The following is a 16,357-nucleotide window of genomic DNA, read 5'->3' on the forward strand; positions in this document are numbered from 1 at the left end:
TGAAATTAATCATAACAATATTCGAGTATTTTACTCTAAGTCTCTCCTTCGATATTTTTCTCCAAATCTCACCATTTAATTTTTTCGAGATATAAGTTAAAAATCCAGGGTGTTACAGAAGTTCTAAAGCTAGCACACGTTTTTAAGCTTAACAAATCACATTTGTGGAAAAAAATAACAACTTCAGATGCTCTTTTTTCTACAGTGTTTCCACGTTGACTTTGCCTCAAATGATTTTAATTTTATATATTCATGGGCTTCCTAACTGGAAAGAAAATATTTTCTTTGAATTAGCAATTAAATTAACACACTACAACATTTCTGATCTTTTACGTCGGTTTATAGTAGTGGATGATTATTTCCACTGCAGTATAGTGCATTTTTTGCAGCGGATCATTTTATCCGCCGCTATAGGGACCCATCCACAGTATATGGTACATTTTTTTTACAGTGGATCATTTTATCCGCTGCTATAGGGACTCATGCATATACTATGGTACACTTTTTATAGCGGATCATTTTATCCGTCGCTATAGCGAGCCATGTATAGTATATGGTACATTTTTTTTTTGTAGCGGTTCATTTTATCCATCGTTGTAGGGACCCATGTCTAATGCAGTGTGCTATATTTTTTGCAGCGGATCATTTTTTTGTAGCGGATTATTTTATTCGCCGCTATAGGGACATGTACATAGTATATGATACATTTTTAGCAGTAGATCATTGTATCCGTCGCTATAGGAACCCATGCATAGTGCAGTATATGATACATTTTTGCAGTGGATCATTTGATCCGTCGTTATAGAAACTCATACATAACGCAACAAAATTTCGCACTTGGTTTATCTTCAAATGATAGCGGAAAAAAAAAGTCCGTTTGTAGAAAATTATAAACCTTGCGGGCGACGAAAAAAAAAAACAAATGGACTCGCGAAAGAAATCCCACAAAAATCCTTTTCCCTTTTCCCTCTTCCCTCTAATCCTCATTCCCTCATCTCTTTCTCTCTCTCTTTCTCACTTCAAGAACAGAAGTTATCAACAGTAATTTTCTTTGGCAAATTTGCGAGGCGTTACGATTAAGGTCAGGGGTGACTTTAAAGAAAGCACCTCAAAAGAGACAAAAACGATAATCTGTGAGAATCGCTTCCAAAGAGAAGGAAGCATTGGCAATTTTTGATGAAACTCCTCCAAAGAGACGCATTGTAGAGGTGGTTTTCGCCAAAACACTGATGAATCTCAATCCATTTTGGTGCCAAGTTTTCGTGGTTCGATTTTTGGACATGGTTTTCTTGTTGGGAATCCTAGAGACTCAATCCCCTCTCTTCCTCTGTCTCAAACTCTCTCTCTCTTCGATTTTTGTGGTTCATTTTTCATCTCTCACTCTTCGATTCTCCTTCCTACAAACCCATCTTCCTCTCCCATACCTTGATTTCTCTTTAAATCCTCAAATAACATTAAAGATTATAGGTATGTTTTAGACCCTCATTGATTTTTCAATTTTTTTTGCTTGTAGGGTTTTCAATTTTAATTTTGGATTGTATATTTTAGTGGTTTTAGTCTAATCTTTGCTTGAAATTTATGGATTTGAGTAGTTTGGGATGGATTGAATTCCAAAGTTCCATTATCATTGAGTTTAGTTCGCACCGAATGTTTAAATCATGAAAATGCACTAGATGCTTTAGCTTATATCGGATTTTGTACTTGAATCGGAAAAAAAAACCTATACTAAATTTCAAGTCTGTTTTTTAGTTCTTAACTTGAATCAGAATTGTTGAGTGCTAGGATGCAAGTGAGTTTCAAGTAATGGAGATTAATTAATGTGTTTCTCTATTAAAAAAACATGTAAATGGTCCATTTCTTTATAGTCAAGGGTTTTTCATGAATTTATTTTTACTCATGTGCTTTCATAATATGCATAAGTTATAGATTATGTTCAACGTGCTACATGAACACATGGCTTGCCTCATGGGAAGCCTTTTAGTTGCAAATTCCAGATGCCTCCTTTGCAAATGAGGCACAGTTGCTGATTGGCGATTAATCATCTTATAGGTAACTATAGTTTCAAAGTATTATTAGTCATTTTTTGCAAGGGAGTCGATTCCATATCTGGTTTCTATAAATGCCTTGTAGGACTCTATTGACCTTATGATATATCCCCCCACAATCACCATTCAAACTCATTACTATGATATGTGAATACTTGAATTTTATTTTATTTTATTTTAAACATGGCTTGCTTTTAAAATGGTTTATTATCTATAAAGATGGGGAGATTGAATGCAATCCGTTCCATATAATTTTGGATGATGAAGGGGAGGTGTATTTTTGGTTTGCTATGTGATTGACCCATCTTAATTCAAGAGTAAAATGACAACTCTATAAAACTAGGAAGACCAATTATATTTTATGGAGCTGAATGTTGAGAATCAAGAAACAAAATGTGCATAAATTGAGCATGTAGCAAAGATGGGGATACACTTGGATAGATGTGTGGACAAGCTAGGAAAGACAATTAGAAATAAACTTTCAACATCCTTTTCTTTTGATGCAATTACTGGATCTGATATTTGTATTACAGATATGTTTATAGGTGTTGGGAACTCTATTCTATATTGATGTTTTTGTTCTATTATCTTGTATTGCAGTTGGCAATGACTGTTTCTTGTTTCAGTGCTAGCATTCTGAATTGTTTCTAGAATGGGATACACTCTTGAAAGTTGGGTAAGGCATGCAATTTTATTTTGTTCTTTTTATGTAAGTTGGATTTTTCCCAGGATTGTGGTTTTCCATATTTAGTATTAATAGTATTATTTGACTATGGTTAAGTTCAAATTGATGTTGGTAGTAATATGAAGTAAAACAAACTGATTGGTGGATTTTATATTTTTCTTTTGTTTTGGGGTCTGGTGAACTATGGGTTCTCTATTTTAAAGTCATTAATATGGTTGATGATTCTTATCTAATTCAATCTTTATTGTTATAGTGTCCCTCTTTTGCTTCAAAGGGCATTTTTAATTTTATTGCCCTATACTTGTGAAATAAGATCTATTACAATTCAAACATTGGAGTTTCCTTCGTTCTCTTGTGACCGAGAAAACTTGGTATTAATGAGTTCTAATGTGTTATGAAATGGTTTTTTATTGATATAAGGAGTGCCTTTCCATCATTTTTTAGTACAGAAGAACATGGGCTTGGGCATAAGAATTTTATGGCCTCATTGCTATTTGTATTGGGAGCTATGATTTTTCTTTCCACTGCATTTATAGCTTTTGCTAAAATGTAATTTTCTTCAAAGTAGTTTGGTAAATATAAATTATTTTTTGCTTGCAGCAGTCAATGGTTGTTTATAATGAGCACCTCTTGTGTTATTGCATGTCCAATATCATGGTGACCAAATGATTCATGTGTTTTATATTTGTGAAATTTTGTATCATGATTACTAATGGTCATGTTTGCTGGATTCTTCTCATGTATTCATATGCTTGATCTGTCGTGCTTATGAATCATGGGTTGTTGGCAATTATATCCTCTCTTTGAATCATGTTTCTATGAATATTGAGTTTTAAAAAGTTAAGAAATATGTATATGGTTCATCTAATTATTTTCACGCTTGGTATCATGGTATGTAGTTACAATTTCATTATATGTGGATCCTCAGAGAATTTTATAAAATGGGGACTCGACCCTTGTTAAGTGGGGTGGTGTGTAGGCAGGCCAATGTGGGCAAGGAACTCTCTGAATTCTTTGGTCTCTACTTATCTTCCTTGTAGCCAGACTCATGATTCAAATGATTTTAAACTTACGAGAGTACTTCCATGTATGTTATCAGGGTTCATCTAAACGGGGTGAACCATCCATGTTGACATGTTTCTGAATCTGGCATTCCAAGGGTTCTTATCTGACCCCTAATGCATATCTTATTTTTTCTCCTATTTTTCAATTTAGTATCAATTGACATTTATTTAGGGATAAAGCATTCTTACCCCAAACATTAGACATTTGTATGGAAGTAAAACCACTAAATTTACAAATGTCATGTTCAATGGATTATAATGTGACTCATCTTGCATCCCATTATTTAATTAATTGGCATTAAATATGTTTCCACATCTTTGAATTTCCATCATCTGGGGATCATCGAGACAGACACTCAATACCCATATTGGATTGGCACTTCTAGCCATATGGATGGATCATGTCCTTTGTGTCACATAATTAAGATTTCAAGGGAAATTTAAGGTTTAACATTTACTGGAACACACTAGGTTTTCTTTAGAATTATCCCCAAAGTATTTGAATTTTGCTTTGCCATTTTGTTTCATGATTTACTATTTTTGCTAAACGGCATTTGATGAAGCCTTTTGACTTGAGGTTTTGGATACATTTATGAGTAGAAGCATTGAGGACCATGTCTTAATGTGGTGAATGATCCATAGAACTTCCTAATTGAAGCCTGTCTTGGCGACAGCTTCTATACTTTTCTAGTGCTTAATCAGCTAATCTCTGAATAGGTTTGAGAATAAATTACGAAACTGTGTTGGTCTACCACAGAATTATCCTAGCATTTACCATACTGGACATATTAAATTGTTGGAAAAACTCAAATGGGAGATAATGGACGATCTATTTCCTGCAGTTTTGATGTTCGAGAAATACTGGAATGAGATTAGTAATCCGATCCCCATCCGTTGTGTAAAACTAAGTCCACATGGTTGGCCTGTGAACTTAGCAAGTAAGGGAAAGACTATTCGATCGTAAATAGCCACCCATATCGTCAAAGAAAGGAGTCCAAACACACTGAAGGATCTTGGTGGAATTTTGAACTTTGAGGTTAAGTGTCGATCCATGGTGCTTGCTTGAAGTTCTGGGAATGCATGTTGGTTGATTGTTACAGCGATCATGATTCGGGTAGACCACAGAGGGATCACTTTAATCAGTGATTTTACCTGTTCTACTTGCTGTATAGTGTTGTAGAGACCCCATTTTTGCACACGCCTAATTAATCAACTCGTCAACCTAATTGCAACGGTTTCCAAAGATAGATGATCATTCTAATGCTCTATTTTGTTACTAGATGTGTTTCGAAAATCCGGATGAAGTATCTCGAACTGACAAAACTATAGAAATCACGCTACGCTAGGAAAATATAACCTCAAAAATATAGAAATCATCATTTCACAGACAAAGAAAAACTTTACGATAAAAATCACTAAAAAATGATCAAATTACTAAAATACCCCTAACATCAAAGCAACCTTAGAGCCCCCTTATGCTTAGGAAAAACTTTTCAAACACATAAAACAACAAATCGAAATCAAATAAATCATTTTGCCAATTTTCACAAAATTACGAAAATACCCCTCATAAAGTTCACGACCATTTCGCACAAAAATTTCATAAATGATACAAACCAATATTCCCATTGAATTATTTTTATGAAAAATCGATTCTAAAACATCCTTGAACATAAAAAACCGACTTAAAACGTAAAAGTTCTCTTTAGGGGCAAAATGATAATTTTTCAATTAAAAAAAATTAAAAATTCTGAAATTAATAAATAAAATATTAAATAATGTTAAGTGAAACATTAATAAAATTAATTTGAATAAAAAAAATCGATCAATCAGGCTCTCAGGCAAAATTATTGATGGTTGCCTAGATATTTATTGAAGGACCCCTTCATCTGAGGGCCCAAAGAATTAAAAATATAATAAGGGGGGTTCTTTAAAAAATAAGAATATATTCTTAGTCAATCAAGTAAAACTAAAGTCAAAATCTTAAAGTCAATTAAATAAGACTAAAGTCAAAATCTTAAAGTTTATCAAGTGAGACTAAAATTCAAAACCCTAATAGAATTCTAATTAAATAATAACTCTATTTAAAAAAATCTTAATTAAATAATAACTCTATTTAAAATAATTCTAATTAAAATATAACTCTACCTAAAATAATTATAATTAAATAATAACTCTCTCTAAAATAATTATAATTAAATAATAACTCTCTCTAAAAGAATTATAATTAAATACTAATTCTATCTAGCAAGCATTAAAAAAATCTATAAATAGGGGTCTCTACAACCTATTTTCGTATCTAAGAGAAAATCCTAAAAAAAATATGTCAAAAAGCTTTTCCAACCTTCCTAAAATCCTAATTTTGAAGTCCTAACTCTTTACCTAACATCCATACCCCAACTTTAGCTCAAAAAACACCTAGAAACTTTTCCAAAACACCCCAAAAATCCATAAACAAAATCAAAAAAATTCAGAAGGAGATACTTTATTTTAGAGATTCGAAACGAATCCGGTGATAGAACGAAGCGAAAAATATTGTACGAAGAACTATTCTACTAGATCTGAGGGAACAAGATCGTTGTCTTCGTAAAGGTAAAGATTTAAATTTTTTTATTAATTAGGTCTTTTTAGCGATGTAGTTCTATTTGGGAATTAGTAGAGATCGACATTTGTCGGGCGGGGTTGGTGCCTAACACCTTTCAATCCCGTTACGTGATCCACGGACCCGTATTTTCTTTTCTGAATTAATGTTATTTACCTTTTAGAGTCAAAGTTCGATTCCTAGACCGTAATAATTAGGTGGCAACTCCCAAACCTCAAAGGTCAAAAGTGGATCTGCGTATCCCCTGATCGAGGGCACTTTCAGTGGCGACTCCACTGGGGACCATTGAGGATCAGACTTGAAAAAATCCAAGTATGGGAACATTGCTAGGATGACTTAGTTTTATTTATTTATTTATTTAGTTTGATTTATTTTATTTGTTTATTTTTTTATTATGGCTCGATTATTGATTATTTGTTTGGACTTTGAGTATTTTGTTTTGGCATACTTGTTTTTATGGTTCAATCGAGAGTCACTTAGGGTAACTATAAATAACTCTAAATTTCAAAGGAATGGCTTATGGTGTGTGGCGATATTCATGGACATTTTCATTATTTAATCGAGCTCTCTCGGGTCGGTGGAAATGCTCACGACTCTAATCATCTCTTAATGGGAGATTACGTAGATCGTGGATACTATTCTATAAAGACTATCACTCTTAGTTGACTCTTGAAAGTTATTTATAGAGATAAAATTACAATTCTTAGAGAGTCGACAGATAAGTCAAATGCATGTAGTCTATTATGATTTGTAATCTCCATATCTTCACCACCTATTGATCTCCATATCTGCACCATCTATCATGAATGATTCTAATTTTCCACTGATTTCACGTGGATGTGTCTTTGAAACAAGCTCAAAAAGAAAAAAAGAACAGAGAGCCTTATCGATCATCTTCATTCTTTTCCATGGGAGCTCTCTTGTTGTTGCTGCTAAGATATCTTTTGTTTTGGAAACTTCCAGGAAAGTAGCTTTACTTAAATAATTCATCTTTTATTCTTAAAAGCAGAAAAATAGAACTGATAAGATATTTCTTGTTTTATATAAATTTCAATTTGTATGGAAGGAAACTTGTCATACATAGGGCTGCCAATAGTTTTCAGTCCCTGTTAACAAATGTATAGTTGGTACCATTTCTATAAAAAAGAAAAAATCAGCAATTTTTCTTTTCTTTTAAGAAGAAAGTTATAAAGTTGAATCTTAATATTTGAAGACTTGTGAGTTGGTGTTGTGACAGCAACATGCATTTAAAAAAAAAAAAAAAGGGTTTTGAATTATGTGCTGCTGGCAACCACATACTTTTATATCAAAAGTTTTTAAAGAGATCTTTGGGGCAGCAACATATATAAAAAAGATAAAAAAAAGTGCTTTGATGCTTAGGGGCAATATTGAAGTTTTTGAGTTGTATGTTGTGGCAGCAACACACATAAAAATAAAAAATAAAAAATGGACAGCAACATATTTTTATATAAAAAAAAGGGTTTTTAAAGATATCTTGGGATAACAACATAAATTAAGGTTCTTTTTTCTCTTTTGTTTTATAAATTCAAAAAAAATAAAAAAATAAAAAATAAAAAAAATCATGGCTCCCTATCTCCACCAATTTCATTATATCTTCAATTCAAATATTCGTTGGAACCTCAATTCATTGTGGATCACCCAAAGCGATCCTTGATTGGACCAGGGAAAATATAATAACAAGTTGTCAAATCAACTCAGTTGACTCAAAAACTCATGCTTTGACATGTCATATGCTAGCTCGGGTCGGATGGCCCCTTTTTGATGTCTTATTTTGATTCGATCATGTGGTTAGATTTTTGATAGTTGATCCTTGTAAGTACTTTGAGACATGTTATGATGAGTGATTACATCTTGGATAATATTTTTTATCTTGATCTTGATTATGCATTATTATATATCTTTTATGATCTAGATTGACATTGCATGTTGGAACTCTGATTTCTGTACCCATAGGCCCATTCATCTAAAAGGGCCCCAGGCACACCCCACCCTATATTGCACACACTACATGCACGTTTACTGCTTTACACGCTTGCATGTCGCACATAGCCAACGTAGCACTAATGAGTGGCCTGGTCTCTTCGGAGATGCGATGTCATTCATGAAAATCACAACTCCAGTCACGTACCTTAGGGTATATCAAACTGGGGCATCAGTACCATCTAATCAAGTGACACTAAAAGGTATATCGATGCACCTAGGTTGGAGCGACCTGAGCCTTGGACCTATTGTAAGCCGCAAAGTCACATGTCCCGTTTACCAATATAGTATTAGTACATGGTCGGTCCCCTCGTGGGATGCCAAACCATTTATGAAAGCTACAACTCTTGACTGGTACCTATACGGTATATCAAAGGTAATCTAAATACATCAATTACACTTCTTGATCAAAACCAGTGCCTAAGCAAAATCCTACTCCGATGTACTAAGGTACTAAGAGGATAGACTACGTTTATTCTAGAAAAGATGTGATTTAAGAGTGCCTTTCCTCAAGCATCGCTCGCCACCTCTGATCTGGAGATTAAACTAGCTATTTTTTGCTTTAGAGTAGTGGGGTGGAGTTATAGATTATCACTTATATGGTATATCAAACCAAGTCACCACGTACCGTCTGATTGAGTACGCTCGGAAGGTATATAGGTGCACTTGGGCAAGGGTGGTCAGATAAATTGCATTGCACGTAGTAAACCTAGAGTCTAGAAGCTTTCCTATAGGTCACGACCTGAACTAACTATGGGTATTCCCGGGTTGCTCTATTTAATCTAACCAATAGGTAAGTGGGTGGACTGATCCAGACTATTCAAATTAAACCCACTATATGGTCCGACCCAATCGGTAAAATGTACCGATCAATTTGAACCAATTAAATCAGTTGGCCCAATTGACAAACAGATCAAATTGATCAATGCCAAATCAGTTGGACTAATTGGTTTCACTTTTAAAGATCCAGACCACTTTATATAAAAAAGATTCTATCTTAGGATTAAATTAATTTGTCTGATCAAAGGCTCAATCCCAATCAGGGGTAAACCTGCGTCTAACATTTCTCATTTTCTTGGTCACTATAGACTTATAGTGCATTTGGATTCGATATTTTCCACCGGACTTGGGCTAATCTATATCAAAACTTTAATTATGTGGTTAAGAGTCAAACCTTTAGAATCAACGGTTAACCTTGGTTTACTTCCAATCAGGTAATAATTGCTCCTAAACGTTATAAACCACCATCTATACCACTTTGGCTCCATGAAAAAGGTCATCTTTCCAGAGTATCATTCTCAAGTCTAAGTAGTCAGCCCTCGCCACAAAAAGAAACAAGTATAATGGATGAAGCAACGCTCCGTCAGATTTTGGAGTCTTTTCAAGCAAAAATTATCACTTCTATCCAGACACAAATTGAAGACTTGAAGACTGAAAAGGAAAAAAGATAAAGCTATAGAACCTCAGGATGTGTTTGACCTCGTTGAAAATTAAGAAGATGATCAATTACCTGTTGACCCTATCTTAGCTCATTGAATAACTCAGGTTGAAATTACTTTGAAGATTATCAAAGATCCCGACGATCTTGCTCTTGGATTAGGGGCAATGACCTTGTTTTCCACGGTCAGTCTGTCAGAGAAGTTCACAATGCTAAACATGGAGAAGTTTGACGAGATTGGATGCCCTAGAACCCACTTAATAAGATATGTCGGCATAATGCAATCTCAGGGTCTGAGTGAAGAATAGATGACACAACTTTTTCAAAGAACCCTTACAAGTCCTGTCCTACGCTGGCTAATGTCATTGGATTCATCTCGGGTAAGAACGTGGCATGAATTGATGAAGGAGTTTATTGGTCGATAATAATTCAACACGGATATTGACCTCACAAGAAGAGACCTAGAAATTACTAAACAGAAATCCGGGAAAACTTTCACTGAGTTCATTACCCGATGGAGAGCTAAAACCGCTTTATTGTGGGACCGACCTCAAGAAAAGGAATAAATTCAAGATTATCCTCAGGAATCTCACTTCAAATTATGCCAAGTACTTGATACCTCAGTATCTTCCCACTTTTCAATCCTTCCTTAAGGTTGGAAATCAAGTTGAGGATTCCTACTCTTCGGGACTTTTTGGTAACCCGTCTGAGTCAAAACCCTCAATTCCTTACAACTGGCCAACACCTCTTTCACACTATCTCCTCAAATTACTCAGCCCTCACAAGCCAAGCCTAAGAGACAATTTGCCAATCTTGGAATGTCCCTTAGTATTGCTTATCAAAAATATATGAAAATGAGATTGCTAACACCTTTACAACCTAAGCCTTTGCCTAATCCTTTTCTTCCAAGCATGGATAATGGACAATTCTGTGAATTCCATCAGATGCCTGGTTATGTTCTTGACAAGTGTATTACTCTCCATCATGCTATCCAATACTTGATTGAACAAGAAAAAGTCACCATACCCGCTCCTACCGCACCTAATGTTAAAACTAATAATTTACCTACCTTTCAAAATCAACCTTCCCCCACTTTGAACCTGATATCCCTATTCAAATCCGAATCAATCGACCTAATTTCCTTCATTCACCTAATTGATTTTAACAGTGAGTTCGTTCCATGCCAGAATGAGCTCAATTACCCTAAGACAACGGTAGAACTAAAGAACAAAGAGATTATTGAAGCAACGGGTTGTCCAGCATATGACAGGCTTGAATCGAATTATGAAGAGATAGTAAAACCGAGCAAGTTCAAGTCATCCATTGAAGATAACAAAAGTGGCATAGACCCTAGAATTATGTCCCTTCATTCAAAATGATGTTGTCTTTTTAAGTCTTTTTAGTTTTTTTTTAGCTTTAGTTGCGTCAGTCTTTGAGTTCAATTAGTTATCTTTAATTTTGGGCTTTAGTCAGGTTTGTCAGTCTATGTTCTTTTTTGTTCTAATAAATAAAGAAACTTTTGATTATCATGTGTACAATAATGATGTGAACATAAAATCTAACATTAGAAATGACTTAAAGCTCACTAATCAAATTTGATAAATATTAAAACTAAAGAGTACACTCAAGAAGTACAAATTGGTTATACGTTATCCTCAGGAGAACATGAGAGAATAATAAACTTACTTAAGAAATTCAACAATGTTCTTGTATGGTCTCATAAGGATATATGGATAGATCATAAAGAAACAAAGATCAATACATAAAGTCAAAAGTGATTTCAAAGTCAAAGATTATCGGTCAAAAATGATATAGTTGAAAGCATCGACAAAGACGCTAAGACCTACAAGTGGATCTACTATGTTTTTCTGTAGACACCCCATTTTTACACTCGCCTGATTAATCAACTCGTTAATCCGATTGCAATGATTCCCAATGATGGATGTGTATTCCATTACTTTATTTTGTTACCAGATGTGTTTCAGAAATCCGGATGAGGTATCTCGAACTGACAAAACCTTAGAAACCACGCTACGCTAGGAAAATACGACCCTAGAAACATAGAAATCATCATCTTGCAGACCAAAAAGAAACTTCACGATAAAAATCACTAAAAAATTATCAAATTACCAAAATACCCCTAACCTCAAAACAATCGTAGAGCCTACGTTACGTTTAGGAAAACTCTCTCGAACACATAAAATAACAAATCGGAACCAAATAAATCATTTCACCAATTTTAACAGAATTTGACAAAATTACGAAAATGCCCCTCATAAAGTTCACAATCATTTCACATAAAAATTTTCATAAATGACACAAACCAACATTCTCATTGAATTCCTTACGAAAAACCGATTCTAAAACATCCTAGAACATTAAAAACTGACTTGAAACGTGAAAAGTCCTCTCCGGGGGTAAAACGATAATTTCACAATTTTCATAATTAAAAAATTCGAAATTAATAAATAAAATATTAAATAATTAAAGTGAAACATTGATGAAATTAATTTAAAATTTTGAACCTAAAAAATCGATCAATCGGACTTTCGGGTAAAATTGTTGAGGGTTCGTGGGATATTTCTTTAAGGACCCCTCCATTTGAGGGTCCAAAGAATTAAAGAAATAATGGAAGGGGGTTCTCCAAAATTTAAAGTCAATCAAGCAAGACTGTAGTCAAAGTATTAAAGTCAATCAAGTGAGACTAAAGTCAAAATTAAAGTCAATTAAGCAAGACTGAAGTCAAAATATTAAAAGTCAATCAATTAAGACTAAAGTCAAAACATTAAAAGTCAATCAAATAAGACCAAAAGTCATAATAGAATTCTAATTAAATAATAACTCTATCTAATAGAGTTCTAACTTAAAAACAATTCTACCTAAAACAATTCTAATTAAAACACAATTCTACCTAAAACAATTTTAACTAAAACACAACTCTAATTAAAAGATCTCTAATTAAACACTAACTCTATCCAAATCAACCTTAAAAAAATTCTATAAATAGAGGTGCTCACACCCTATTTTCGTATCAAATCATAAACCCTAAGAGAAGTAGGTCTAGAAGCTCCCGTAGCCCCCCATAAATCCTAGTTTTGGAGCCCCAACTCCTTACCTAACATCCCTCCTTCAATTTTAGTATAGAAAACACCTAAAATCCCTCCAAAAACACCCCTAAATCCGCAACAAACTTCAAGAGTTTAGATTCAAAAACAAGGAGATACCTTGATCTAGGAGATCCGAAGTCAAATCCGGAGACAGAACGAAGCAAGGGAGTACAGTACAAGGAGCTCTTTTTGTCAGATCTGAGGGAACAAAATCCTTGCTATCGAAAAGGTATGTAATTTTTTTATTTTTATCTAGGTTTTTAGCAATGTGATATATTTGGGAAGTTAGTAGAGACCGACTTTGGCCGGGCGGGGTTGGTGCCTAACACCTTCCAACCCCGTAACATGATTCCTGAATTCAGATTTTTTGTGGTAGATTAGTTCTTTTTATCCATGTTAGAGTCAGTTTGGTTCCTAGACCACAATAACTAGGTGGCGACTCCCAAACCTCAAGGGTCAAAAGCGGATCTGCGCACCCCGCGGATCGAGGACGCTTTCAGTGGCGACTCCACTGGGGACTATTGAGGATCAAACTTGAAAAACCCCAAGTATGGGAGCATTGCTAAGATGACCTAGATTTTTTTTATTATTTAGTTGGATTTATTTTATTTATTTTTTTTGTTTATTTATTTTTTGTCTTGATTGTAGTTGATTTTGGGTATTGCATTTTTTTTCCAATTAAGGATAACTTTTTGATGACCCCTAAATAATGAAAGATTCAAATTGACCTATGAAAATGATGGAATAATGAAGGTTGGACATAAATATTAAAACGTTTTTAGAGAATATTCTAGTGAGAATTAAGTCTGGGAGCCTCTTAATAAAACATAGATCTCGTCGAGTAGATTAATTTATAATCTGAGTTCACTCAATTTCGTTATCGGAAGCCTTAGATATCATCGATGTAAGTTCAATCTGTAAATCTGGAATTATTTCTGAATGAAAATTGGGATAGCAATGTCAAAACTTTTTTAGAGAATATTCAAGTGAGAATTAAGTCTAGGAGCCTTTAATAAAACATAGATCTTGTCGAGTAGATTAATTTAGAATCTGAGTTCACTCAATTTCGTTATCGGAAGGCTTAGATATCATCGATGCAAGTTCAATCTGTAAATCTGGAATTATTTCTGAATGAAAGTTGGGACAGCAACGTTAAAACGTTTTTACAGAACATTCTGGTGAGAACTAAGTCTGGACACCTATTAATAAAATGTAGATCTCATCGAGTAGATTAATTTAGAACTTGAGTTCACTCGATTTCGTTATCGGGAGCCTTAGATATCATCGATGCAAGTTCAGATTGTATTTTCCTAATTCACAGAAAATCTGAATTTATCTAATGTTGGCACAATTAATGTTCTTGAGAGTGAGCTCATCTCAACCATTGTCATTCTATCATCAATGTAACACCTATTGGAATATCGATTTATTTTGGATCACCCAAAATTGATCATTGATTGGACCTTAAAAATTATAAAAATTATGCCTATTGCAATGTTTGTTTGATCATTATCATATGCCATATTTATTGATTAATTTACCATGATCTTGCTTTAAATACATGATTGATGTTGATCGTAATGTTAATATGCTTATGTGATGGGAATAATGTGATCTTAATTGAATATTCATATGATTTGAATGATTTTGGTTTTGATTAAATGTATGATTGGTTTGATTGGATCCATGGGCCCATTTGTTTGAAAAAGGTCCCGGGCACACCCCACCCTGTTTTGCACACACCACATGCACATTTACTGTTTTACTCACTTACACGTCCCATTTAGCCAACGTGGCACTAGTGCGTGGCCCGGTCTCTTCGGAGATGCGACGTCATTCATGAAACCACAACTCTAGTCACGTACCTTAGGGTATATCAAACTGGGGGCATCAATACCATCTGATTAGGTGATTCTGAGAAGTATGTTGATGCACCTAGGCTGGAGCGACCTGAGCCTTTGACCTATTGTAAGCCACACAGTCACATGTCCCGATTGCCAATGTAGTACTAGTACGTGGTCGGTCCCCTCGTGGGATGCCAAACCATTTATGAAAGCTACAACTCTTGACTCGTACCCGTAGGTATAAAAGATAGTCTCAGTATATCAATTGCACTTCTTGGTCAAAATCGGTGCCTAAGCAAGATCTTGCCCCGCTGTACCCTACTGTACGAGGGGGATAGACTACGTCTATTCTAGACGAGAGGTATTTAAGTGGGCCCTTGCTCAGCATTGTGCGCCACCTCTCAACTGGAGATCAAACTGGCTGTTTTTGGCTTTAGAGAAGTGAATTGAGGTTTTAGATTATCACCTATAAGGTATATCAAACCAAGTCACCACGTATCGAAAGGTATATAGGTGTGCTTGGGCAAGGGTGGCCAGATAAAAATGCATTGCACGTAGTAAGTTTAGAGTCTAGAAACCTTCCCAGTAGGTCACGACTCGAACTTATCGTGGGTGTTCCCGGGTTGTTTATTGAATGAATGCATGTGATTGATGAATGTATGTGAGTGATGTGAATGATGAGATCAAGAATGTATGGTTGTCCTCAAGGAAAAAAAATTTTCTTTTTGAAAATTAAAATGGGTGTACCGACCCAATAAAGAATCCATTTTTTGTAATAATTTATAATGACCCAGTCCATCTCGATCCAATAATCATGATGGGTCGGGCCATTTTGATCAAAATGGAAATCTAATTCTTTTCTAAATTCGGGTTTCAACCCATTTTTAAAGAAGAGAAATGGTTTACAAAAGGAAAGTATTTTCTAGAAGAAATGTTCTCTAAAAAATATATATATATTTCCCAGAAAAAGTGTTTTCCATAAGAACAAGATTTTTCAAAAAAAAAAAGTTTTCTAGAAGAAAAGAGAATGAAGGAAAAATGATTTACAAATGATATATTCAATAAAATCTCACGATTCTTAAAAATATTATCAAGGGGTTAATACCGAAATTGACTAAATCTACCTTTGATGGGGTCATATACGATTATCATTGCGCCCAAACTCAAGCGTCCACCTCCTAGTTGGAGTCGTAAGTCCAGTCGGTTAGAAAGAACCACAGTACCAAGTCAACAAGCAGAGATGGCTTCAGAATCTGAGCTCACAGAGATCCGTAAGATCTTGGCAGCCTTTGCCAATGATATCAGCAATATAAAAGGCAAAGTGGAAATGTTAGAAACAGACCTCAGAATCAACGGAATTCCCTAGATGACCTAAAGGGGAAAAAGGTTGAAGAGAAACGTCCACGTGAAGTCTTCGAGCTCGACGGAGATGAAGAGTATGTTGATGAGAATCCGGCATTATCTAATAGAATGTCTCAATTGGAGTCAGCGATGAAAAGTATAAAGGGTATTGATGAAAATGCAGCAGGCATTGAAGCTTTAAATCGCATCCCTAGAATCCATTTGCCAGA

The 16,357-nt window shown here is 34.6% G+C and overlaps 1 long non-coding RNA gene across 2 annotated transcripts in view; it reads left to right on the top strand.

Moving 5' to 3' along the window:
• The first annotated feature begins 823 nt into the window (after positions 1-823).
• The window catches only part of LOC147388154 (uncharacterized), a 65,488-nt gene continuing 49,954 nt past the window's right edge, over positions 824-16,357 (top strand). The window contains exons 1-2 of one of the 2 annotated variants that reach the window (XR_015171368.1): positions 824-1,467; positions 2,646-2,721. This is a non-coding gene — a long non-coding RNA (uncharacterized LOC147388154). Of the gene's footprint in view, positions 1,468-1,504; positions 2,050-2,645; positions 2,722-16,357 lie in introns of those variants that run through there. The other variant, XR_015171367.1, reaches the window with a different exon arrangement.

This window comes from Akebia trifoliata, chromosome 13 (assembly GCF_017979445.1).
Source record: "Akebia trifoliata isolate Shusen 1 chromosome 13, ASM1797944v1, whole genome shotgun sequence".
Lineage (NCBI taxonomy): Eukaryota > Viridiplantae > Streptophyta > Magnoliopsida > Ranunculales > Lardizabalaceae > Akebia > Akebia trifoliata.